Raw genomic sequence first — 27431 nt, 5'->3', positions numbered from 1 at the left:
ACAATGTTACTCAGAATTAATATCGTTTCTTCGCTTCTCTTAATCGCAATCCTCCTCACGCTCTCTGCTCAACTATCCTCAGCCAACTATCTCTCAGACTTAGTTCAAAAGTCTTCCACGAGCCACAGGATAGAATTAGCATGCCAGGCATCACAGTACCCGGACCTATGCATGTCATCTCTGCGGGCCAATTCTAATATTAGTGAAAATGCAGGGCCAGAGGAAATTATTGGTGCAGCCATGGTTCTCTCATCGGACCGAACCACACAAAGTTATCTTCACACTAAACAGCTACTGACTACTTCGGATGAAAGGTCGAAGTTCACGGGTACCGTTAAGGACTGCCTGGAGTTCCTGGAGGGTGCCATCAGATATATTTCCAAGAGCAGGACTCAGCAGCTGAACCCAAGGAATATTAAAGACGTCAAGATCTGGATGAGCGCAGCGCTGAGTCATCAGAGTGACTGCAATTCGGCCCTCAAATATGTTAATACTACCCAGGCAGTGGGAAGATCCATGCAAGAACTCGTTATAGTTATGAACTTCACTAGTAATGCTCTCAGCATGGTCGATGGTCTGGATACATACGGTAAGAATATGGTCATATGGAGGCCTCCCAAAACGGAGAGATCATCCAATAAGTCCTCTAGCACTGCAGATCATTCCCATCGTTATAATAAAATTTTGGGTGTATCAGAGGTAAATGAATTGGTTCCCAACGTTACTGTTTCCAAGGATAAATCCTCCATGACCATTCAACAAGCGGTGAACAGTGCACCGGATTATTCTGAGCGGAGATTCGTGATACGTATCAAGGCTGGGGTTTATGAGGAGATCGTTAGGATTCCTCCCAATAAGACTAATCTCATGTTTGTTGGCGATGGCATGGATAACACTGTGATTACGGGGTCTATGCGGGTGCCGTCCTTGCCTGGTGTTCCCTCTACATATGACTCTGCAACTGTTGGTAATACTCATCCTGGTTCCTCTTTTTTCTCCTTCATATCAAGTTGTAATTTTATTTTCCTGAGTTTGGTTTTGTTATAGTGTTTGATGATGGTGTGATTTCTGGCTGATTTTAGATGCTTATGACCACAGGTGTACTAGTTGAAGTAGCTAAAACCTCTTAAAACCTCTTTGATTTGAAAAACAAATACCCATTAAGCTAAGTAGATTCCCTGGATACTTGCATGAACAAAATGGTGGTGCATTCTACAGTTTGAGTTGTGCCCACTGCCCCAAGCCCCCTGCTCCCACCCAGGGTGCACTGAATCAAATCCATGCATTAGGTGCATGGAATATGGATACTGGACCCAATGTGCAGCTTTGCAAATTCCAAACGTATATATCCAGTTTATGCAAATCCCGTAGTCTAACTTTTCTGCCTTTTGGTTCTTTTCTGGACATAAGGGTGTCTTGGCTCTTTTCTGGTTATAGTTTTTGGTCTATTTTACCTGACAGAGGTTTAGTCTTAGTCTGCACAGATTGCAAATCCTATGAAATTTGCAGTCTCTAAGTGCATATCAGACCCAGGTTTATATGCGTTTGGACCAGTATACCAAAGTGAAATGAATGTGTAGTTATAAAGAAGAAGAGGAGATAAATAGACACAATACAGTTATAACTGTAAGAGATGGGCTGCAATTTGAATGCTCTGGGAACGCATTGTGGACTATGTGCTGGATATCGTCTTTAGGCGAAGGGTTGACCCTAGCTATGGAAAAAAGGTCTCCATTGGAGTCACTGGAGCTCCATGGCTACTAGCTTGTCCAACATGTTATTGTTGCTGTGGGACACTGTAATCTTTGAAATTTCCTGAGAAAAGAAAGGATTCCTCATGCAAAAAGGATGGATCAGTAGAGTTGAGGAAAGAGAACTTTTTGAACTCCTTTTATTAAAAGAGGCCAGAGGATGACTGAGTTGCCTTTAGGTTTTTTAGTTTGGTTATTATTCCATAAAAATAGGTTCTATTTCCTATACATTCAAATTGCAGCGAAAATTATATTTTTTGAAGATTGCAATTTATATTTTAAGGGTGTCTTTGTAAATATGCCGTGTAGTTCTATCATGGAGCATTGTGCTGGCAGGGCTTTGATTATGAGTTTGATTCCTAATTTTGTTGGTTTTGAGTTTCTATATTTAACTGATGAAATTTTGGTAGTTTACTAGTGAAATCTCCATAAGGCAAAGGTAAGGTATTTTATTAATTAAGAGGGATTTATATATATTTTTTAATTAATTGTTGTCTTATTTTCACAATTTCCACTTTTCTCCACCTTTTTAACGATTTATCTAATACCTTGCCAAGCTCATTTATCACCTTTATTACAAGCCAAGAGAAGCCAAACACCATCGCATCTTCTCTAACAACAATGGCTTTGTAAACATGTCTACACAATTTTCTTTAGTGTGGACCTTTTTAAGATCTACTACACCTCCATCAACGATTTGTGTTACAAAATGGTACTTATATCAATATGTTTAGTTTTACTATAATATGCTGGATTCGTAGCCAAATTAATAGCACTATGACTATTACATAATACATTTATATTGTTTTGTGCTCGTCCAAGCTCACCCAAAAGACCCTTCAACCAAATCTGCTCTTTCCAAGCATGGGAGGCAATGATATATTCTACCTCTATAGTTGTTAAGAAATAGCTTCTTGAAGCTTTGACAACTAGCTAATGGATCCTCCTACAAGAGTAAATACATAACCTAAAGTAGACCTCTTCTTGTCCAAATCACCTATAAAATCTGAAATGTAACCACATACAGAATCACGTGTGCCTCTAAGATACTAAATCACCCATTTCACTGCATTCCAATGTTCTTTTCTTGGATTTTCCATGCCCTTGCTGACAATGCCTATTGCAATTAAAATATTTGGTCTATTACATACCATCACATACATTGGAATTCCTACTATATTAGCATAAGATACATGAGACATGCAATCCTTGTCTTCCTTACTACTACGACATAAATCTGAACAAAGATTAAAAATGGGAAGCAAAAGGGTATTTATAGGTTTCACATTCTCACCCTAAATTTTACAAGTATTTTCTCAACACGCATGCTTACCTTATTCTCTATCTCTGTGTATTTCAACGCCCAAGATTTGTTTCGAGCTCCTAGATCCTTCACATCAATGGTCCTAACCATTTGATTCTTCAACCTCTTGATTTTGTCCATGGTTTTTCTTGCAACAAGCATATTGTCAATATATCATGCCAAGATAATGAATATACCATTCAAACTTTTAAAGTAGACACAATGGTTATACTTACTTTTGGTATAATTCTCGCTCATCATGAAGGAATCAATCTTCTTGTACCATTGCCTCAATGATTCCTTCAATCCATACAATGAGTTTTTGAGTTTGCAAACTATTTTTTTTTTGTATGTTGCACAAAACCTTCAAGTCAATCTACGTATATCTCCTCGTCTAAATATCCATTTAGGATTATTATTTTAGCATCTAATTACTCTAGCTTCAAATCAAGTAAAGCAACTAGTGCCAACACAATACGAATATAGACAAGCTTAACAACTATTGGAAAGATTCAATTGACATATATGCCTTCCATTTGAGAATAACCTTTTGTGACTAATATGCATTTATATCCTTCAACATTACCATCAATGTCTTTCTTCGATTTGGAGACCCATTTACATCCAACAACCTGTCTATTTTTAAGAAGCTATATTTGGTCATATATTTTGTATTTCTCCAAGGCATCCATTTCTTATTTCATTGCCACCTTCAATTTGGCATATTGATATCATCTATTACTTCCTAATAACGAGGTTCCCCATTATTAGTACCAAAAGCAACAAATGAAGTAAAATCAATATACTTTTTAGGAGGATTTCTCTCCTGTGTAGATCTTCTTGGCATTGGTTATGGAATTTTCATATTTTCTTGAATATCTTTAATATTACAACTTATATATCATCATATGCTTCTTCTTTCTTCCTTGTGCTTGTAGATCGTTGAGTCTCGAACTAAACATTTTGATTTAATGGTACATGTTCTTGTTTCAAATCATCTTCTACATTTCCTAATTTAATTAGAGAAGATTCATCACATATTAAAACTCTAATAATAATTATCTTTTGGGAAATAGGATCTCAAACTCTATACCCCTTAGCTACATCATCATAACCAATGAAGATATATTTCTTTGATCGAAGGTCTAACTTAGAATGTTAATTCTTAGGAGTAAGTGTGTAAACTTCACTACCAAACACACTTAAATTTGAATAATCATAGGGATGACATGTCCAAACCTCTTAAGGGATTTACAATTTATTGCAACTAATGGTGATTGTTTTACAAGATAACGAGCAATTATGATTGCTTTCTCACATAACTCTTATTGCAAATTGGCATTTCTAAGGATGCTTCTTTCTCTTTCTAGGAAAGTCCTATTTATGCATTCTATTACACCATTTTGTTGGGGAGTATATAAAATGGTTATGTGTCTTATGACCTTAGCTTCTTTGAAATACCTTTTGAATTGTATAAAAATGAACTCGTCTCCATTATTCATTTTTAAACATTTAAATGTTATTGTATCTTTATTTTTCTACCATAAATTTAAATTGTTTAAATGTATTAAACACATTAGCTTTTTTCCCAAAACATAAACTCACATTTTTCTAGAGAAATTATCTATAAATGTTACAAAATATGACAATCCACTGAAAGAAGCTCTAGGGAATGGCAACCAATCGTTAGAATGGATATGATCAAAAATAATTTTTTTAAATTTTATTCCCTACCTTAAACTTTTGTCTACACTATTTTCCAAATATACATTGTTTGTTGAAATTCAGATTTGGAGATTTTAAATTTGGAAGTAATTTGAGGTTTATCAGTACATGTAGTCCTTTCTCACTCATATCACCTAATCATTGATGCCATAAACAAGTGAATTCAAATGCCTCCTCAGATACCACCATTGCTTCATTTATTTGAGTACTTTCATCTAGCTTGTAAATGTTTCCCAACTTAATAGCCTTCATAACCACTAAAGCACCCTTGGACATATTTAGTGTTCCACCTAGACCTATAAACTTATGACCTCCAGATTTCAAAGCTCCCAATGATATTATATGATTTTTAAGTTGTAGCACAAGTCTAACATTTGTTAATGCTCTTATAATACCATCAAATATTTTAATTTTGACACTCCTAACCTCAACAATCCTATAAGAAATTTTATTTCCCATAAGAACAATTTTGCCATCAACAACTTCATATGAATAAAACCATTTTTCTTGTGGACACATATGATGAGAAGTACTATAATCTAAAAAATCATTCTTCATGGTATTAGGAACATTACTAATAAACAATAATTCATCAATTATACATGACCCTGATTCAACATGATTTGCCTCTTTTTTGGAGTTTCCTTTGGATTCATATCTCGTCTAACAATACTTTTTCGGATTCTTTGTCTTGTTACCATACGAACATCTGACTTTTCTATTCTTTCCTTTTGAACTTTATTGGATGTACCCCTTGAACTTTATCCTCTTTCTTTGTATTGACCTCTAGCCATTGCTTCTAGTGTGGAGGTTTCAATAATTTATTTCCTCCTCACCTCCTCAAACAACAATGTTCCCAAAACATAATCAAATTCAAGAGTCTCGGCTCTACTAAAGCGAATGGAAGTTACTAAATGATCCCACAGTTCATGTAATGAACACAATGATATAAATTTCTTATATTCACCATCAAGTTTAACATCCACGCTACTCAATTGGAAAATAAAAATATTAACTGCATTCAAATGATTTGCAATTTTTGTACCTTCTTTCATTTTTAGACTATATAACTACCTCTTTAGGTGGATGATTCATTAAGGACTTTATCATATAAATGCTTTCCATCTTGCTTCATAAGTTCGTTGTTATTTCTTCTTTCATAATTTTAAACAAAACATCATCTACAAGACATAATCAAATAGTGGTTAGGGTTCTACCATTTGGATCTTCCCACTCTTCATCGGTCATGGTTGTAAATTTTCTCCTCCACCCATTTAACACCTTTATTCTTGTACTAATATTTTTTTCATTTTTAGTTTTCCATAATCCAAAATTATCTTTATCATTAAAATTTTCAACCTTGAATTTTGTATTCATCACCTTTTCCATTATTCTCTACACACATAATCTCCCTCCAAATCAGTTTTTTCTTTTTTAAATATGCCATTCAAAATTATATATATCATCATCATCATCATCATCTTGAAAAATCATAAATTGTGGTCTCCACTAGATTTACTTTGAAATATAAAATTCCAGACCAAATTAAGTTTTCTTTTTATATATGCTTTCATTGATTGAATACATGCATATGCATGTGCACACACACACACACACACACCCCTTCAAAGCTACTCCTCCTGAGCCCACTTGACCTCATCTTGTCAATGGTTATGGTTTTGACAAATTGAGACCATTACTTTATAAACAACCTATAATACCTCAACTTTCATGACATAATATATTTAAGATTTTGGCAAATATCACTCTCTTCCATTTCGATTTTACCTTGTACGATGACCCCAAAAATATGCTCAAACAAACTGCACCCTAACGACTCGATATTTGTGCAACTTGGACTCCTTAATGCTTGACTCTCATGACGACTCAACTTCCTCCTTTGTACAAACTTGGCTCCTTATTTCCTGTGGTTATCCTCTACCTACAGGTTATTTGAACTTTCAATTTGACCCTGACATGATGTGGCCTTGTATTTTATGTTTGATGGCTTTTTTCTTGTCATGGATTCAACATTTTCTAGTTTCTCAAGTCACTCCCTCTGCACACAACATGCTAAAAAAAATGACTTCAACTTGGTTCGACTCTATAGCTATGACACCACTTGTTGGTTTTCAAAGTTTGTAAAGAACATTTAAATGAGAAAAGAAGTAATGACGTGATTTAAAATAATAGAGAATACAAAAAATATACAGGTAAAACCCTAACAAATTATCAGGGAAATCTCCATGGGTTAAGATAAGGTATTTTATTAATGAATAGGAATTTAGAATCAGGCTTAGAGCACTTGAACTGTTGGGCTTCAGTGATAAAATAAGGTAGGCATGGTTACAAAACTATCATTAGATATGTAAACCAACACCGTTAATCTAACCATCAAATAGTTACCTCAATAAATTTTGGTTTTAACATTTTATTTTAATTAATTGTTGTCATATTTTGACAACCTTGTCCAATTGTCAATAAGTTGTAGTTCGAGCTTAAAATATGAAAGTACAAAATGTGGGTAGACAAACTACTTAGGAATCACTTAGCATAGAATGGATTAAAAGTTGAATATAAACATTTGTTGTGAAATAAGAGAAATAGGAAATTAACTATCTCCTTAGGAAAATGCTTTAGGGACTACTTGCCAACCTACTTTTTCTATCCAAGAATTTAGCTTCTTTCTTGGTTATTTTTGGAAAGAATGCAGTTGATTGTTGGAAACTCCACCTAGGTACAGGTCTAGAAGAATATCAATGAGATCTTATGTATTATCTTGGAGAAGCCTTTTGATATCCTGATAACGAATCATTACCCAATCCATCCCACACTAGTCCCTAAAGGGTTGGCATCCCTCTCAAAAGTCTACAAGTATGAATAACAAATCAAATACCTTTGACACATTTGTATATTCTTTTATGTACCTTCTGAATGAGCCAAAATGGCTATAATCACCTGTCCAATTTTGTATCCAATGAATCCACTACCATTTCTTACAATTCCTGCTGCAATGACATGGGTTGTGCCTTTTCCACCATGTTTCTTAAAACTATTTCCTAAAATGCCAAAACCAAATGTTGAATTCTTGCATGTTGGATAAGTTAATAGAAAATTGAAGAAAGGCATGGATATGGATGAAAATACCTCCTTCTAGAGAATCAAATGGAAAATGACTCTTGAATATTCAATTAACAAGTTAGAAATTCACCACTGAAGTTCAACCTAGATAAAATTGCTTGCTAGAAAATGTTGATCTAGAAAGCATCAACGAGAATTAAAATGGGAGAAGAGAACAATCGAAATCCAAGATTGCTTTGAATGCAAATGATCATGTTTTTGAACAAGAATAATGTTTTTCTTAAGATTGTGGGTTGTTCAAGAAAGGAGAACTATAAAATTTATTTCTTTAGGTTTTTCCTTTTTGCATATTCTACCTTCCTCTTATGGCATTTAAATCATAACAAATTTAAATATAGTCTTACATAGTAGGAAGTTTTTAGTCAATAAATTAAATTTAAGCTCTCTCCGTGAAATAAATGACTCATAGATGAGGTGAGGGAGGTTTTTGAAGATGTAATATACTGCTAGATATTTTTTGGTGTTTTTATTTCAAGTATATTTCATTTTCTTTAAAATGGCTCTTTTATTAGGAACTAATTACTAAAACCTTATTTTCCATCCTGAGAGACTACCTAAGAGACACCTTGATGTCACCTTGCTAAAGCACCATTTTCCACCTCGAGGAAAAATGTTTAGCAAGTTCATTGCTCCTTATACATTGACAAGGAGTGATGCATTTCCATTTTCCTTACTACAAGGAGATATGATTTCTTAATTCCCTTCAATAACATGCGATGGCCTAGTCAAGATTATATACTTTCTCATTTTTTAGGGGATGAATTTGAGATTGTTTGAATTGCCTCATCTAAATGCATGGGAATTTGTACTAGACTCTCATTTCACTATGAAATAGGGGTCTAGGTTCATCCTCTCCTCTCCTCACCAAGTCTATATAATGAATTCATTCCTCAGGGGGAGAGATAGATAGAGATATGTAACTACATGATGTTGAAAAATCTTAGAAATATCTTTCTTGTTGCCATAACTTTTCCTAGGGTAGCAAGAAAACTCGCTCTAGGACTTTTCAACAAAATCTAGTTACATCTCTCCCTCTTATGTTAAACTATGCAACTAGGGTTAATTCTAGTTTGGACAACTCATTTGATGAAGATAATTGTTGCATTAAATTCCTCTCTTCGAGAGGACCAAAATTGACCTAAAGATCACCCATTTTGGAAAAGAAAAAGTTAGAATTTTAATTTATTTACACTCATGTAAAATTGTTAAGGTCAACCTCACATTTATGTAGGCTCATGATGCCCATTCGACTTGTCTTTTCACCCACATGGATTCATATAAATATATGAGACGTCAAACCTCATTAGGAATCTCATTCACTCAACACACATCCTCTCTCTCCTTCTTTTATTGGTTCATACAACTCAGAAGTGAAAGACCTCTCTCTCCCATGCGAAGTACAGGTGAATGTCTTTAATTGGGCTGACTATAGGACATTGACCAACATTGACTTGGGCTTAAATAACATGATATGATTGTGTTTTTGGGTGACTTCCTTATGTTTTAGTAGGCCACAGACTTTGGTGTCAAAATCAAAGCAATCCAAGCTCCTTGACCAAAGACCTAAATTGCTAAAGTTGACCATTGGCACCATTTTTGTATTGACCAAGTTTGACTATTCTAATTCAGACTATTTTGGACTCAATTTGTTTAGTAAATAAGGCTACATAAATCCCTCCAAGACCAAGCTCCTTTGATGATCATTGTACTTCTGTACTATCTCTAGTTATGGCATTCTTTGATAATAGTTGACTGATGTTGACTTGAGCAAACTACAGGCAAAACAGATTTGACTACAGTTGACTCCATTGCTTGGCATTTTTACACTATTTGGATATTGAAATTGAATGATGTACTCTTCGTGCTGAATATTTGAAGACAATCTAATAAGAAGAAGATTTGCAAGGGTTTTCCTCACAGTGGGTTTTTCCCTCGTATTTGACCAAATTTGTGTCTCTTGTCTCTTTGTCGTATTTCTATGTGCATTTTTTATTTGTTCTATCTATTATTGCTCTATTGTCATTGGAAATTTGAAGAAGTGAAATCGAGAAATTGAATGCTATTAAATATTGCTAAAGTAATAATTGCAAAATAGAACAAGTGATGAAAAATTAACATCTTATCCCCTTAGTAATGGCTTCATTATATAGATTTGGTGATGAGAAGAGACAATGAATCTAGACCACTAGATCCTAGTAAATTCATAGTCTAGTACGAGTTCTTAGGATAATAGATGAGTAATTCAAACTCATCCCCTAGAAAATGAGCAAATCTAGAAACTTAACCAATTCATCACTTGTTTCTAAAGGGCATTAACCAATCATTCCTCCTTGTAGTAAGGAAAAAATTGATACAGTGCTCCTTTTCAATTTATTATGAACAATGGACATGTTAATCTATGTTGGAGGAAACAGTCCTCCCAACCCCCAATACCAAGTGCATTTCGATATGATAACTAAAACACACTTGAAACACATTTTACGAGGGGTGAAATGCATTTCACGACTTTGAAACATGTTTCGCCCTCTTGGAAATGTGTTCCATGCATTGTATACCATATTTATGTGCTCCTATAATGTGTTTCAAGCTTAACAATGTGCACTTGTGGTCCACAATTTTTCTCAAGACCCACATAAATTGTTTTTAATGGTTTAAAAATTGTATTTAGTTAGTTAATTTTAATAATATTTTTAGACATTAGGGAAATTTTGAGGTAAAATTGGTCTCAAAACAAAAAAATGTACTAACAAGCTTAATTTTAAAAGAACCAATAATATTCAAGATAAATATGTCATCCTCAGGGGTAAATATTTTAGAGGGAAAAGAAGAAAACTACTTTTTTATTATTGTATTTATGCTTATCTCTTTATAGGTTTACTCAAATGTCAAGTATAGAAACATGTTGGATGTGGAATCAAAATATTACACCCAACAAGTATCCAGTCCACATACTTCTGAGTAGACCCATATCGAACAAAAATCAAAATACATGAAAAAACATATGTTCAATATGTTTTTTTTCATGTATTCTCAAATTTTCTTTTATGTGGGTGTACTTAGAAGTATGCAAAGTGGGTACTCGTTGGGTGTGGGATTTTGATTCCACATCCAACGAGTGTCTACACTTGACATTTGAGTAAACCTATAAGGATATAAACTAAAAATACAATTAAAAAATAGTTTCATTTTTTCTTTAAAAATTCATAACTCTTATTTTATTATTTTCTTTAGGAGGCACATTTTAGACATCAAAATTCCTGTTATGCAACCAGCTCACAAAATAGAAGAAAATATAGATGAATGCCTTCAAAATCAGCCTCTTCGAGGGGGCAACCTCCTTTACATTACACAAATGAACAATTCTTGAATGATACAAATGAAAATACCTCCTTTCTATATATAGGAGTCTAAGGGGTCATAATATAATCAGATCCGACATAACAATAATAATATAAGGGCACAAAAATAACAATAGTGGGCTTCTATGGGGCACAATAATAACGATATGGAGACTACATGGGCACAACAATATAATAAGTGGGTTACAGTAATAACAATAGGGGTTACACAAGTAGTATAGGGACCTAACATGCCCCTCTCCTTCAAAAAGTGTTGTCCTCAATGCTTGAGTAGTTATGGATTCTTCTGTATAAAGTTATCATCCATCCATGTGGAATCTTCAGCAGGTAAGTTCTTCCACTTGATGAGATACTCTGAAATTGATCGATTTCATAGCTGTTGATTTCTCGGTTCTGTGACTGCTTCAAGTTCCAATATGATTTTTCCTTCCTTGTCAAGTTCTGGAAATATTGTTTGAACTGGGATCTTCTACAACTTTTGAATGAGTTCCCACCCTACTTCATCATTCTTCCATTCATCCCTTGCTTCGTTTATCGAATTTGGTTGGATAATTATACCAACCTCTAGCATTTTTGTAACCATACGTTCAATTTCACTCCTTTGGGCATATGGATATCTATAAGGCCTAATTTTTGGAGGAACACTTCCTAGAATCAAATGAATAGCATGATCATGATCACGAATAGGTGGGAGGCATTTGGGAGTCTCAAATACCTTGGAATGACTGTCAAATTTTTTTTGGAGATCTGGAGAAATAGATGATTTCGATGTGGGAACCTTTAGTGAACATAATTGTGCAATTACGCTTCTTTGTTCTTTCTTTAGAATATTTTTCATTCCATTATATATTATTGTCTTCCCTGGTTTCCCTGTGATACCCCTTAATTCAAATTCCTTTCCTTTCAAATAAAATTTCATGAAAATTTCTTGAAAATTAAAAGTTATTGTACCCAAGATTCTAGCCATTGGACTCCTAGTACAACATCAGCAACACCCATTGGAATGGAAATCATTGGGCTATTCAATACATATTCTCCCATGGATAGCTTGATATTATGGCACTTTCCAAAGAAATTTATGGTTCCTCCACTTGCAATCATCACTTGACACTCTGGTGCTGGATATAGGAAGCAATTCAATTCCTTGGTTATCTTACAATGAATAAAATTATGGGTACTGCCCGAATCAATCAACACTATTACTTTTTTCTTATTGATATGTCCTTCTATCTTCATAGTTTGAGGAGTGGTAATTCCGGAAAATGCATTACAAGATATGGTCGGACTCATTTCTTCTTTCTCTAGGGTTTGTTTATGATGTATAGCCTCTTCTTTTGACATTTCTTGTTCCTTTTCTTCATCCTCTTCACAATCTATGTAAATTAATTTCTTCTCAACACACTTATGACCTTTAGTGTATTTTCTATCACAACTGTAACAAATCCCTTTTTCTCTTTTTTCTTCCAATTGTTGTGGTGTCAACCTTGTAGGTTGTGGAAGGCTAGGGGCAGCAACACTTCCATAGTTGTGAGTGGTAGGATTCCTTGTTTCCATCATTTTTCTTTCCATTTTTCTTGCCAACCTTAATGCCTTCTCCAATGAATAAAGTTCCCAAAGGTGAACCTCATATTGGATGTTATCCTTTAAAGTCCCTATGAACACATCAATCCTATGCTCCTATGGAATATATTTTACCCTTATGTTCAATTTTTGCAAGTCCTCAATGTGCTCCATCATTGAACCCTTTTGTTTGAGATTTATCAATTGGCTAAAAAAGGTGTTGATTTTTGTATCCTCATAATGTGTTATCATTTCTTCCATAAAAATTTCCCAAGTGACAATTTGTTTATGAGAGAAAAGCCATCAATACCATACAAACTAATTTGGTTCCAAATATCAATTTGCAATACGTACCTTTTGTGTGTTTTTCACATTATGGAGATCGAACAATTGCTCCATCTGTAGTATCCATGTTCTAGGATCCTTGCCATTAAAATTCCTCATATCGATCTTTGGAACATGGTGGGTCTTCAATCCAATGTTAGAGTCTATGAAATCATGATTAACATTTATTTTTTTCTCATCATGAGTTTCCTTTACTACCTATTCAATGTTTGTAAACATTTCTTGTAGTAACTTTGTCAACTTTGTCTTCAAATCGTCCATTTTGTCTTCCATCTTAGCTTCCAAACCATCCATCTTAGCTTCCACAGCCTTCATCTTAGCCTCCATGTCTTTATCTAAACCATCTATTTTATCTTCCACATCTTTCATTAAACCATCCATCTTAGCTTCTGTTACTTTTTGTGAGAGTGAATTTTGTTGCACTTGGTCTCGTAATTTTGATATATCATGTTGCATTTCTTCCTCTTCATCATGAGTCATGCTAGAGATTTTCGGTTGCTTACTAGGTGTTTCCATTTTCTTTCTTTGGGGCATCAATTAATGTTAATAATGCTTCACTATGCCCTTTGAATTCCTTAAAACTATTTTTTCAAACCAATCTTATGCAAAATAAAAATAAAAATAAAAAACCACACACCTTTTTTCACTTTGTAAGAGCTCAATATTGAATTTGTTGTTTCTCTATAATTTAGGCTCTCTAGGATCTGAAATTGCTACGTATGGTAGTTCTCTGAGTCCTCTTTTCAATGCCACCAGTCTGATCAAAATTGGATTCTCCAAGAAAGAGTTATTCCCAATCTCCTAAGATGACCTGATTATATAATGTTTCAGTAAAGCGAACTTGTACGACATGCCACGTATCACTGTTTCGACCTTCGGATATAAAAAATATACATAGAAAACTACAGTCCATCCTCTTTCTATAATTTCTTATGAAATTTCAATTTGATGCTCAGAGAGAAAGCTATGACGATTTTCCCAAGATCACCTATTTAGAATGTAATTCCAGATTTTTAAAAAACCCTAACTTCCTCAGATTATATCTTTGAAAATATAGTGACACAAGATCTGAAATTTAGACCCGATCTTCACAAAGATTTAGGCCCAAATGGGTTTTAATTTCATAGTCCGACCCTTCGTAGAAAAAAAAAATTATAGCGAAAATTCCACGATGACCTGTTTGAGATGACATTCTAGAGCTTGCAAAAAACCCTAACTTGCTCAGATAATATCTCTGAAAATATAGCGAGACAAGATCTGAAATTCGGACCCGAGGTTTAGACTGATTTCTTCTCAAATGATTTTTTTTTAGCTTCTCAAACTTCGTAGCAAAAAATTTATAGCGAACATGCCACGATGACCTAATTAGAGAAGTGAAACCCTAGAATCCAAAGCTCTGATACCAAATATTATGCAACTAGCTCACAAAATAGAAGAAAAGATAGATGAATGCCTTCAAAATCAGCCTCTTCGAGGGGGAAACCTCCTTTACATTACACAAATGAAAAATTCTTGGATGATACAAATGACAAGACCTCCTTTCTATATATAGGAGTCTAAGGGGTCATAATATAATCAGAGCTGACATAACAATAACAATATAAGGGCACAAAAATAACAATAATGGGCTTCTATGGGGCACAATAATAACAATATGGAGACTACATGGGTACAAAAATATAATAAGGGGGTTGCACTAATAACAATAGGGGTTACACTAGTAGTATAGGGACCTAACAATTCCCCTAATGTAGAATTCGTGAAGCTTCTAGAAATCAAAATTTTCTATTAAAAGAGATTTTCCCTTTCATTTGTCCTCACATTTTTTGAGGCTTGAGCAAGGGTAAATTGAGCACTCAACAAAGGAAATTGAGCAAGTGCGATTACAACAATGTGGATTTGAGAAATAACGATTTCAACAAGGGATGATTTGGATTATTAGGTTGCTATAACCACCATGTTGTTTTGTGGTGTTTTGGGCAACTACAACCATAGTTTTTGACTTTTTGTGGTGTTTTGGGCAATTATATCCATAGTTTTCCATTGTTTTGTGGTGTTTTTGGACAACTACAACCATCTTTCTTGTTGTTTTGTGGTGTTTTTAGATAGCTACAACCACCCTTGTTATTGTTTTGTGTTTTTTTTGAAAATGACAACCATCATTAGATTTTGTTTGTGGTGGTTTTTGTGCAACTTCAACTATAAAAAACTTCATGTGGTAAGAATTTAGCAAATTTAAAATTATTTATCATTTTAAAGAATGTTCTAAGCCTTAAGGAAATAATTAACTTTATTATTATTTGTTATCATTTTATTTAATTCAAATTTTATTTTTTTTATTTTTTTGCAACAATAATGGCTTCTATTTAAGGTTTTACTATGGTGCCCAAGAGCAACACAAGGATATACTTATATCTCCTTTAAAAGCATGTAATGAAGGTTTCGAAAATGGGAGGTGGTGGTGCATGGGAATGAATATGTAGTATGTGTTGGTAATGGATATGTAGTATGTGTTAGAAAGCTTATAAGTGTTCTTATCCAAGAGTGAAGACACATCTTTTGAATGAAAAAGGAAAGGGTTTGGGTGTTTTCCCAAAGATAGTGACCCAAAATAAAGGAGGAAGTATGAGATTGAGAAAGAAGAGGATAACGGACCTAAAAAAATAGATGATTAGCTTGCCAATGTTACTCCTCAGCCTCCAAACATTAAGCCAAATATTGTGCTTGAAGCAGGGAAGATGAGAGCAACTCAATAACAACATGAAAAACCAACATAAAAGAATGTTAGGAGTTCATCAAATTAAGGGAGTAAGCCATCCAAATGATCAATACTCAAGCAAGATAGAATTGAATCAAGAGTGACAAGGTCTATCTATGCTTGTGGTATGCCTTTCAATGTGGTTCAGTCTCCTTATTGACAAGAACTAGTGAGGGAAATTAACACAACTCCTCAATGGTTCAAAGGGCCTAATTATGAAAAATTCCAAACTAAATTGCTCAAAAAGGAGAAATATTGAAGATGTTTTAACACCTATTCATTCTTCATGGAGTATATTTAGGGTTAGTATTATCTCAATGGATGAAAATATACTAGGCATAGGCCATTAATTAATATCATTGTTAGTTCACCAAAAACAAGCAATGTTTTTTAAATCTGAAGATTGTTTATGGGAGGTAAAGGATACTCCATTCATTGCTAATATTTTAATAAAATCTATTGATCAATTAGGACGTGCTAAGGTGGTACAAGTTGTCATAGATAATCCAATAGTTTGCAAAACTATAGGGTTGATTATTGAGAGTAGATATGATCAAAATTTTTGAATTCCTTGCATTTTCCAAAGTTTAAATTTCATCTTAGCAGAGATTAACAATAAAGTTCCATGGATTAAGGAACTTATTGGAGATAATTAAATTCATGACAAACCAGCACCAATCTTATTCAATATTTCATGAATACCCCAGGTTAGAATTTTTGAAAGTTGTTGAGACAAGATATGGCTCAAATTTCATCATGTTGGGCTACGTTTTTGGGTAAAGAAACCATTAATTTCTATGGTGGTGAGTTAAATTTGCGGTGAGTGGAGACATATAGATTCAGAGTGGGGAGATCTAGTGCACATATTATGTCGATAATGATTTCTAGAAAAATATAGCATTCTTGCTCAAGTTCACATCCCCTACATTTTAGCTTCTTTGACAAAAAAATCCTTTCTTAGGAGAGGTTTAGATGGTAAGGATACCATGGTTGATAAAACTATGAAAATCATTTCATATTAATATCCACAACTTCTATTTTTTTATGCTTATTTTGGGGAGATAGTCAATAAAATCATGGTCGAGATAGGAATTAGTGTAAGACTCCATTATACACTTTAGCACTTGCCCTAAACCCAAGATTTTAGGATGAAAACCTTACTACTCAAAGAATGGGAAGAGGAAGGCACCACACAAAAATATAGATAAGTGGAAAATGGAGTTAAAAAAACTCTTAAGAGAATATTTATATCTCATCTACATAGGGAAGTGAAGGAAGAATTCACTAGTTTTGTTGTTGGTTTAGATGTGTATTTAAATATATCAGCTTTATATGAGAGGAGAACCATGGGTATAATTAGATGGTGGACTTGTCATGGAACGAAGTGGTGTACATATACAAAGCATTTCCATTTGTATTTTTCACAAGTGGAAATATCTTGATTCTTCATCATCGAAAAAAAATCATAGCACCTATGGTTTCATTCATTCAATGAAGTGCAACAGGTGGAGTTCGCAAAAGGCTGATGATCTTGTTTATGTACATTCCAACCTTCACCTTGCATCTCATAGGGCTCTAGAATATAGTAGTGAGCCTTGTAAAGAATGGGATGTAGATCTTGAATGGCCTAACTTGGACATCTCTCTTATTGCATTCAATATTGATGAACCTAGAAGTGATATCGAAAATAGTTTTACAAATCCACATTTCATCACTAAACATACATCTTATTCTATTTTCCATGATGAATATGAAGATGAGGATGATGTATATCAACTTTTAGGATTTACTAGCTTCTATGTTCACTGTTCATAGTTCATAGTAGAAACATACAATATTGTAGTGTAGCCTTAATTCTCATATATAGAGGCTAATTTTGACTATATAACAACATTATTTATAAATAATAAAGGCAGTTTTTGGGGTTTATTGCTTTCATGACGTTACATGTATGATGTATCATTTCTCCAATTTATTTTGTGTTTCTCATTTAACTTTTATTGGGCCTTGGGCCTTGGGCCTTGGAACTTTCTCATTTATTCTTGAATCTATATATGTATTATGTATTATAATGTTAAAAATTAAAATTTGAATCCTTCTTTCAAATTTTAGTAAAATGTATACATATATATCATGTATGTTTCCTAGTTTTTGAGGGTCACATTTTCAACATGTTCCCATTTTTTATACACATATACATTTTCCCATACCATGCAACTTAGCGGCTAATCTTTGTTTCCTATGGGAGAAAAGTGGTGCATCAACAAGATGACATGTAGGTGTCTCTTACGTAGACTCTTAAGATGGAAAATATGATTGTAACAATAACACTGGATTGACAAAGTAATTATGTGACTGGGCCAAATGAGTCTACTCGGACTAAGTCAGTTGTTAACATGTCTTCTCTAGAGCCATTTGACCAATTCAACTTGTTTCATCGTAAAGCTGACTCAAAATTAACTTATTATGAGTGAATTAGCCAAGTTTGAACAAACTGCTCTATAGCAGGAAAAACAATATTCCACTTATATGATGCAAATGTCACCATTCCAGTGATCTTTGTGTTCTTCAAAAATATACATTCAATATGTAGTTCACAATATCACCGTGCTCATAGGAAGAGCTAGAAATATCTAATGAAAATTATCCTCAAAGGCTAGGGTCATGTGTAAAATCCAAGAGTGGCCCTAACACATTAAGGAAACATGGAAACCTAAAAGAAAAAGTTTAGAGCCTAAGACTCTTAATGTGTCTATATGGGGATCCACTTTTTCAACAATGGTGGGAGGAAATAACTTTTCCAAATCATGTTTCATGATATTTGTTGTATGAAATTTGAAGAATTGTAGTAAGTTGTAGAACATATAAGAAGAGTTCAACTAAAATCCAAATTCTACCAAATTTCGAAAATATTGAAACTAAAGAGCTAAGAAAAATAACAAAAATTCAATAGAAGAAACAAAGTAAGCATGTGTGCAGTGTTGCAGGAACCATACCCCCCACCACCACACACCAGACCTTGGAACTGTGCATTGTGCAAAACCACAAGCGTAGCATGCTCAGAACCATGTCTTTGAAAAATGGAACTACGCTTTGGGCTAGATTTGCATGGTCCCCTAGAATTTTGGAACCACTATGTGAGGAACAATGCTTCTCAAACACTCCCAAGGTGCTCCCTTGATGCTCCCTAGATGCTTTCTAGATGCCCCCTAATGGTAATGTTAAATTTTTAAAGTAAAATGATGAAAATGAAAGATAAAAGTTCATACTTTTACTTAAATTTTTAATATTGCCATGAAATGACTCAAGATGTTTGAGAGTGGTTCCAACCTCATTGGACTTCATATGGAGAAAATAGAATTTCATATCTCATTCAAAATTTTGTTGACTTTATTTTTTTTCACGATTTCAAGATCAATGGGACTGTGGAATTTATTTCAATTTTATCATGTATGAGGCTATGTGATTGGTATTTAATGAAGAGAACCAAGCCCTATATGTATTCGAGTGTTGATGGTGTTGATTATTGAAATTCTTTGTCATGGCCTTAGAAAAGATTTACCCTTCACTCAAGTCAAAATCATAGATGAGGCATGTTAAGCTTTTCCTACCATATTTTAAGGCTTGGATGAGATAGTTTGATCAAATTTGGGCAATGTTAACTAATGTCCCTAGACAATCGAGGTAGAGGAAAAGGCTAGATAGGAGGAGAAGAATTTAGATTCTAGATGGTTGATTCTCAAATAATTAATCATTAATGTACTATGGATGCCATTTCTATCTTGATTTATGTACAAGTATGCGTGCTTTGATATATTTTGCAACTAATTTAGCATTATGGATGTTTTTTTTAATATATATATATATATATATATATATATATATATATATATATATATATATATATGCTTTTTGGATGCTTCGCTTCCTAGGATTTTTGGAAAATGATACTTATGACGCTTAGCTTTCAAAAACGCATCCGCTTCATTCCCATTGTGTGCAATATTGCATGTGTGATAAACACAGGAATATTGGGATACAATATTGACCATCCTTTTTAATTAATCTCAGTCGCTTTCTTGCAGAGAGTACAATCTTAAGAATTTCTTTATGCAATTATAGTCACTTTGAAAGCAAGGGCCATGGAAACTATACATTTGTTGCACACCAAAAAATAAGATTTGCTATGTGGAAAAAGTGATTGTTACATTTCCTAACAATCTCCAACTTGGAAATAACTTCAAGCAATATTGGCTCCCCACCTTGCTCCAACAACACATGAATTTCCTTCCATCCATTGCATTACTTAAAGCATATGCAGCATTATCATTAGTCTTAAACTCTAGCAGAGTTATATCACTAGAATTAATTACCTTTTAGTCAAATTTTTCCTTGATACGATTCTCTATGAATGGAATTTGGGATTTTTTAGCAAAGCAATTGTATTCTGACTGTCACAACAAATAGGCATGCCCCCTACTCAATCTCAATATCTTTGGATAATTTCTGCAATCAAACTGCTTCTTTTGTTTTTTAGGAAACCACAATGTCCTCTGCCTTAGTACTTTATTAGGAAACTACTTATTTCATCTTATTCCAACTCAAAGCTCCTTCTAACAAGATAAATACATAAGCCAGTGTGCATATCATCTTCCCAATCAGCATCAACAAACCCATGCAACTGAATGTTTTTACCTCCATCTTCCTCATACCAAATAGCATAGTGATTAGTGCCACATATGTACCTAAAGATCCACTTAAAACTTGTCCAATGTTGGATAGTATTTAACATGATATTACATATATAAGGCTACCAACCATGTTATCTATGAAACTCTTGACATCTCCTCTTCTTCTTTTCTCTTAGCACTTATGCGAGTGGACAAATGCTCCCACTTGAGATAGGGTGCAAATTGGTTTACACGTATCCTTCTTAGGACTTATGTTAGTGGACAAAAATGCTCCCACTTGAGATAGGGTGCAATTTGGTTTACACTTATTCTTCTTAAAAATCCCAACTATATTTGTTTCAAATAGTTTCTTTAGTTAATAAACAACTTCCAATTTTGGCTCTTCACTTGAATTCCCAAACAATAATACAACCCACCTAAGTCCTTCATGTCAAACTTACATGATAATTGGGACTTGGTTTATTTAATTAGTTGTTATGGTGACTAACCAATATTTTTATCATCAACCTATAATCCCATAATCATGAAGTGACTACATTGTTGCTTGAAGTAAGTGCAATGATCTGCATCACTCCTTATGGAGCCTTGTCGAACAACATATTTGTCAAACCACTAGTAACTCTATCTTGGGCACTCTTTCAATTTATATAGTGATCTCTTTAATTGAAACACCGTGTTTTCTCTCGCTTCTATCACAAACCCTTTTGGTTTCTTGATGTAGATTTCCTATATGAACCCACCATCAAAAGATGGTGTCTTCACATCCATCTTTTTGACTTACAAATCATAAGCAATTGCTAATGCCAACATCAACATAATACATGTTATTTTGGCTATCACAGAGAAAATTTCATCATAATCAATACTCTCAATTTAAGAGTACCCATTTGTTACCAAATAAGCTTTATATATTTCTATATTAGACCATTTGTCTTACACTTCTTAAACACTCATTTGCATCCATTGGCCTTCCTTCCTTTAAAAAACTCATGCAAATGCTAGGTTTGGTTATGTTCCAAGGTCTTTATTTCTTCATACATGAATTTCTTCCAATGAGAAGTTCCATCTCCACTGAGAGCCTCTTTGACATTTTTTGTTGGTCATCCATGGAAGATAAGAAAAACAACTAAAATTATATGGTTCATAGACACATTTCTCAAGCCTCATTCACTACGAAGTGTTGGACATTGGATAAGCCAACGTTCCCCATGTGTGTTCGACATAGGATAAACAAATATTCCCCATGTGTTTTGCGACATGGACTAACTGCCTCTCGTGGATCCTTATCTTTTGGCGATGCGATCGTTGGCTAACAGCTACAGGTTTTGGTCAAACAACAATCGTGACTCCCAACAAGTGTTATCGGAACGTAGGTCATGAATTCGATACACACCTGCCTTGCGTTGGGGGGGAGATTGTTGGACATTGGATAAACCAATGCTCCACGTGTGTTTCTCGACATGGACTAACCGCCTCTTATGGATCCTTATCTCTAACGATGTGATCGTTCGCTAACAATTGCGAGTTTTGATCTAACAAAAATCATGATTCCCAACACGAAAATTCCTCAAATTCTTCCCTTGATTTAATTAATCATGCTCGGGTTTAACATTTTTACTTGTCATTGATGATTGATTTTCCTCAATCATCAACTATTGCTGCTATTCATTTATGCTCATCTAAAATCACCACGTGATATAATTTTATTTTTAATGTATTCTTAGTGTTGGTCTCCACAAAATTTCTCCTCTTCGAAAATCATATCTCAGTCGTAGGTATGTCATTGCTTGGACCAAATCCACAACTCGTAGCCCTCAACTACTGAATATTAGTAAAGGGAAAAGGCCGTTGATGTATTTGTTCCCAAGTTTTTCCCTATTCACCTTAGTCACATAAATGTATGTTTCACACTAGAGAAACCTAGGATGTGAGCTTTTTTCTATTCACCTTAGCCACATAAATGTATGTTTCACACTAAAGAAACCTAGGATGTGAAATAGAGGGCTTCTTGGACTTCCAATGGTGAACTCGGTAACATATTAATAAAATAATTGGTCGTAGCAACTTCTTCGGCCCAAATTTTTTTTGCTTAATCTAGCTATATTCTCCATCATGCTTTCCTTATCAAAATTTGACTTGGTCTCTTAGCAGAACCATGTTGCTTGAGATCATGTGGAGTTGTCTTCGAACTTTGCAATTCCCTCAAACTCTTTGAAGCAATATTCACCACCATGGTTACTGATCAAAGCCTTCACCCTCTTTCCATTTTGCCTTTCAAACAGGGCAGCGAAGATGTTAAAATTTTGGAGAGCTGTTGGGTATACGAACAAAGTCCCACATTGATTAGAAGTGGTAGAAGTGGGAAGGATCATGGGTATATAAGGATGAACAAATATCTCCATTGGTATGAGGCCTTTTGGGGTAAAGCCCAAAAACAAACCCATAAGGGCTTAGGCCCAAAGTGGACAATATCATACCATTGTGGAGATATGTGGTGTCCATAGTCCCAACAAGTGGTATCAGAGCCAAGTTCGAGGTTACCCAAGTGGATGAATCCTCGGAATGCCGAACAAAGATGGTGAGCCCCCATAAGCCTGTGGATGAGCTCGGTTAAACAGGCGGTGTGCTCCGGATTCTTCATGGACGTGTTGGGGAACACACGGTGAAGAGGAGTTGACCTGGGATGGAGCAAGCTCTCGAGACAGGTGGTGCTACCATGTAAGGCGTGTGCTTCCAACGCATTGGAGCGGAGAATCCTGGTTGGCAGAGAGGGGAGAATCCTGCGGATGTTGGTAGAGAGGGGAGAATCCTGCGGATGGTTTAAGGGGAGGCTCGATGGTCCTTTGTTCGAGGGGAGGATTGTTGGGTATACGAACAAAGTCCCACATTGATTAGAAGTGGTAGAAGTGGGAAGGATCATGGGTATATAAGGATGAACAAATATCTCCATTGGTATGAGGCCTTTTGGGGTAAAGCCCAAAAACAAACCCATAAGGGCATAGGCCCAAAGTGGACAATATCATACCATTGTGGAGATATGTGGTGTCCATAGTCCCAACAAGAGCATCACTCTTTTTCCCCAGAAAATAAAGTAAACCCATGAATTCCTTGAGAAGTCATCAAGGACAAAGTGATGAATTACTGAGAATCACCATGGAAGCCCTATTCATAAGGCCACAAATATCTGAATGGACCAGCTTAGATATTGGAACTCCTGAGTTTGTTTGCCGCCATTGGCGTTGCTCTTGGAAACGTTTTCTCTCAGTGCAAAACAATCGTGGCAAAATCTGCAACTACTCTTTTTCATCTAACTTGTATTACAAGTTGATCTGAGCATAGGGATGTTGGATCAAATGTGCTGCAATATGGTGATCACCGTTGGATATAGGCTGTGGATTATGAACATATTGCATTCTGGTGGCGATGATGCTTTGAGCATGGAGTGTGGACACATCGGGACTTCATGCCCAAAATGCAAAGGAACATAAGAGGTCTAACATATCTCTTCGGACCCCTTCTTGGCGAAAGAAAATTCTGCAAATACTAACAATAGGGTGTAGCTATCCAAGGCTTCTGAAAATACTCCTGATGATACCATGGAAATTTACCAACTTTACATGGCAAAAATCTTGTCAATTATCCCAACTAAAAACGAGTTTCTGAAGAATACTTTTCACTATTATCAGAAACCTAAAAAAGGATATACGTGTTCTCACAATTACATGAAAAAACAATTCCATTAGGTCAGAAATGGTTTACAATGCAGTGCTTGCTACATTCTCTGGCAGAAGAAAAATGGAATTGTAAAACATAGGTTTTGTTTTTGAATATAAACCCTCAGTTGGGGAAATAAGTTTATATTGCAGTTCAGATGTAGTTTCCATAGCTTGAATTTCATATTCGTCAATTCCAGTACATCTTACTTTAGAATTTTGGCAATTTCTAATTGATTGGGTTTCACAATTGCAGCTGTAAATGGCGATGGTTTCTTTGCACGGGATATTGCTTTTGAAAATGCAGCCGGGCCAGTCACTTCACAAGCAGTAGCCCTAAGAGTAGATAGTGATCTCTCTGCCTTCTACAACTGTGCCTTTCTTGGTCACCAGGATACACTGTACACTCATACTCTTCGTCAATACTACAAAAACTGCAGAATAGAAGGCACCGTGGACTTCATATTTGGAAACTCAGCAGCAATCTTCGAAAATTGTCTTATTCTGGTGCGTCCTCGTCAACAAAACGTAAGCCAAGGATCATCGGATACTGTTACTGCGCAGGGCCGAATAGACCCAGCTCAGCCCACAGGGTTTGTTTTTCACAACTGCACCATCAATGGAACTGAAGAATACATGAAAGATTACTTTGCCAACCCTAAAATTTACAAGGCGTATTTGGGTCGGCCATGGAAGTCGTACTCCAGAGTAGTTTTCATGAACTCATACTTGGGAGAACTCATTAGCCCTGAGGGATGGATGCCTTGGACAGGGGACTTTGCTCTTGACACACTTTACTATGGGGAATACCAAAATTATGGGCCAGGGGCTGCACTTTCCGGAAGAGTGCCATGGTCTAGTCAGATTCCTGAGAGAAATACAGAAATATATTCTATTAAAAACTTCATACAGGGTGATGAGTGGTTACCGGTTATAAACAATTCATCCAAACACGAAGGCTGATTATTACATATATTCTAATGCATGGCCTCCCTGATCTGCTCTCATCCGTCTCTGTAACCGTACTGCAATTTCAATCTGACACTGATTTTTCTAATAAGTAATTATGTTTTTGAAGTTGTTTCCTTTTCAGGTTTTATCGCTGAAATACATAGAGAAACACGGATGCAGTGCCAATGACCCGATTGCTTCTGATTAGGAGGGAAATGTTCTTTGTAGTTTTCTGCAATTTGCCACTGTAGTAATTATGTCCCAACACCGTTAATTGTGGTTATATTTGATCAAGATGTCCGGTGATATTTTTTTCGCAAAGTATATATTTTATTATTATTTTGATGGGTAGTAATTACTGAAAGGTAGGATACGTTTGTCCTTGAAATTCAGAATACATAGATTAAAAGTTCATGTATTTAAATGTGATAAGGAAGACATAGTATAAATTTTGCTGAAGGGTTATTAGATTAATTTAAGTTATTAATTAGTAAATATGTAAATTAAATAGATGGTAAATATTAATGGAGATGTTTTTTTAATTAATTAATATATTTATCTTTTAAATAAATTTTAATTTTTGATGTGCAATTATTAAGAAAATTTTAAAATATTTTATGGACGTTAAATTCTTACCATTTATTAGTAATTAAATTAACGCAATTATATAAATTAAATTGTTGTGTGACTATCACCAAGAAAATTCTAAAATATTTGGTGGACTTTTTGAAGAATTCTTCGGTGAAAATCACATGGAGAAATTTATGTCGACGCGTTTCGATGGTGGATATTAAATCCCCACTATTCATTGATAATTAAATTAGTGCAACCATATAAATTAAATGGTTGGTAGAAGTCTACATCAAATCCATAACAAACATCAAAACATTTACTTCATCATATAACTCTTGCCTAGGCAAGGACTAATAATGTAAAATTTGTGATGAATTTTTTCTGGGTTTCTTTTTCCCTAAGCATTCAACCATTGACCATCTCTTAACTTGTCCATGTTTTAAAAAAGAGATGAAGAAACAATATTTACTAATGTTTCTGTAGTTTTTCTAAAAGTTATCATGCATTCCCTTGATGGGGGTGGTGGTTCCATGAATGGGAGGGCTTTTGGATCCCAACCCTCAGCCATATGTTAGCCATGCATTTTTTTACACGAGAAATTGGTGGGCTCTTAGCTTGAGGCAAGATGGTTCTGGAGAATGTTATGAAGCCTTTTATGTTTTGGCTCAAGGTTGATTGTGCTCGGATGTGGTGGACGATGAGAAGAAGGGCGATGGATTCATGGGGTGGTTACAGTTGCAACGCAGAACGACGAAAAAAATAGAATGGCGAGGGAGGTGAGGAGGTAACCCATTGGTGTGACCCTACGACTGGTTCGATGTGCATATTTTCGTTTGTGACCCGGGAGAGAAATCGTCAGAGGCTAATGCGTTGGGTGGTGGTTGGTTTTCTTTTGGGTCGTTGCTCCTCTCTCAGGTGACACCTATCCTGCAGAATTGGAGGCATCACCGAGGTCTTGAGTGTGGGTAAGGTGTATCTCCCTTAGTTGGTTATTTTGTCTGAGTCCAAATCTCTTTTTGGTACTCGCGGTGCAATTGTTGTAAAGGCACCTAGGGGGCATAGTTGGTTCCTATTTAGATGTTGGGTGGAAATTTGTGTTGTTGTGTGATCCAGGTGGATGTTGGTAGCCACCCACCTATCCCATTTGGACCCCCACAACTATCTCTTTCAGTTTTTTTTTAGTTTCCTAAATTGTAGCACAATTTACTATTTTTAGCAGTTTTTCAGGTACTAAACTTCCATAGCCGTTTTGAGGCCCTAAACGACCTTTTTTTGGGAAATCTGGGGGCAAGATTGGTCCATGCCAAAAGTGCTAGTGCTCGGATAGATCCTTCTAACGAGCTATTGTATGCGTCAAATGGAGATCGCATGCCAAAGTTACGACCTCGGAAAATTAATGTACCAATTTACCCAAACAGGGCCCACAATTTGGTGTTTCATCTTCTAGGGTTAGGTTTTGGGATGTTAAGGGTTTTCCATTGTTTCTCAATAATAAATAGGCCTTCAAGCCTCATTGTAACACAATTCAGAGGCATGTAGCCACCACATCTCTTCTCAGACA

The 27431-nt window shown here is 35.1% G+C and overlaps 1 pseudogene; it reads left to right on the top strand.

Moving 5' to 3' along the window:
• On the top strand, nucleotides 1–25309 carry LOC149162487 (putative pectinesterase/pectinesterase inhibitor 51 pseudogene; annotated as a pseudogene).
• Nucleotides 25310–27431: the final 2122 nt, after the last annotated feature.

This window comes from Pinus tabuliformis, chromosome 5_2 (genome assembly GCF_031772625.1).
Source record: "Pinus tabuliformis cultivar Carrire ecotype Pingquan chromosome 5_2, CPIR1, whole genome shotgun sequence".
Lineage (NCBI taxonomy): Eukaryota > Viridiplantae > Streptophyta > Pinopsida > Pinales > Pinaceae > Pinus > Pinus tabuliformis.
The sequence above is the reverse complement of the archived record's forward strand: the minus strand, read 5'-3'. Positions and strand labels throughout refer to the sequence as shown.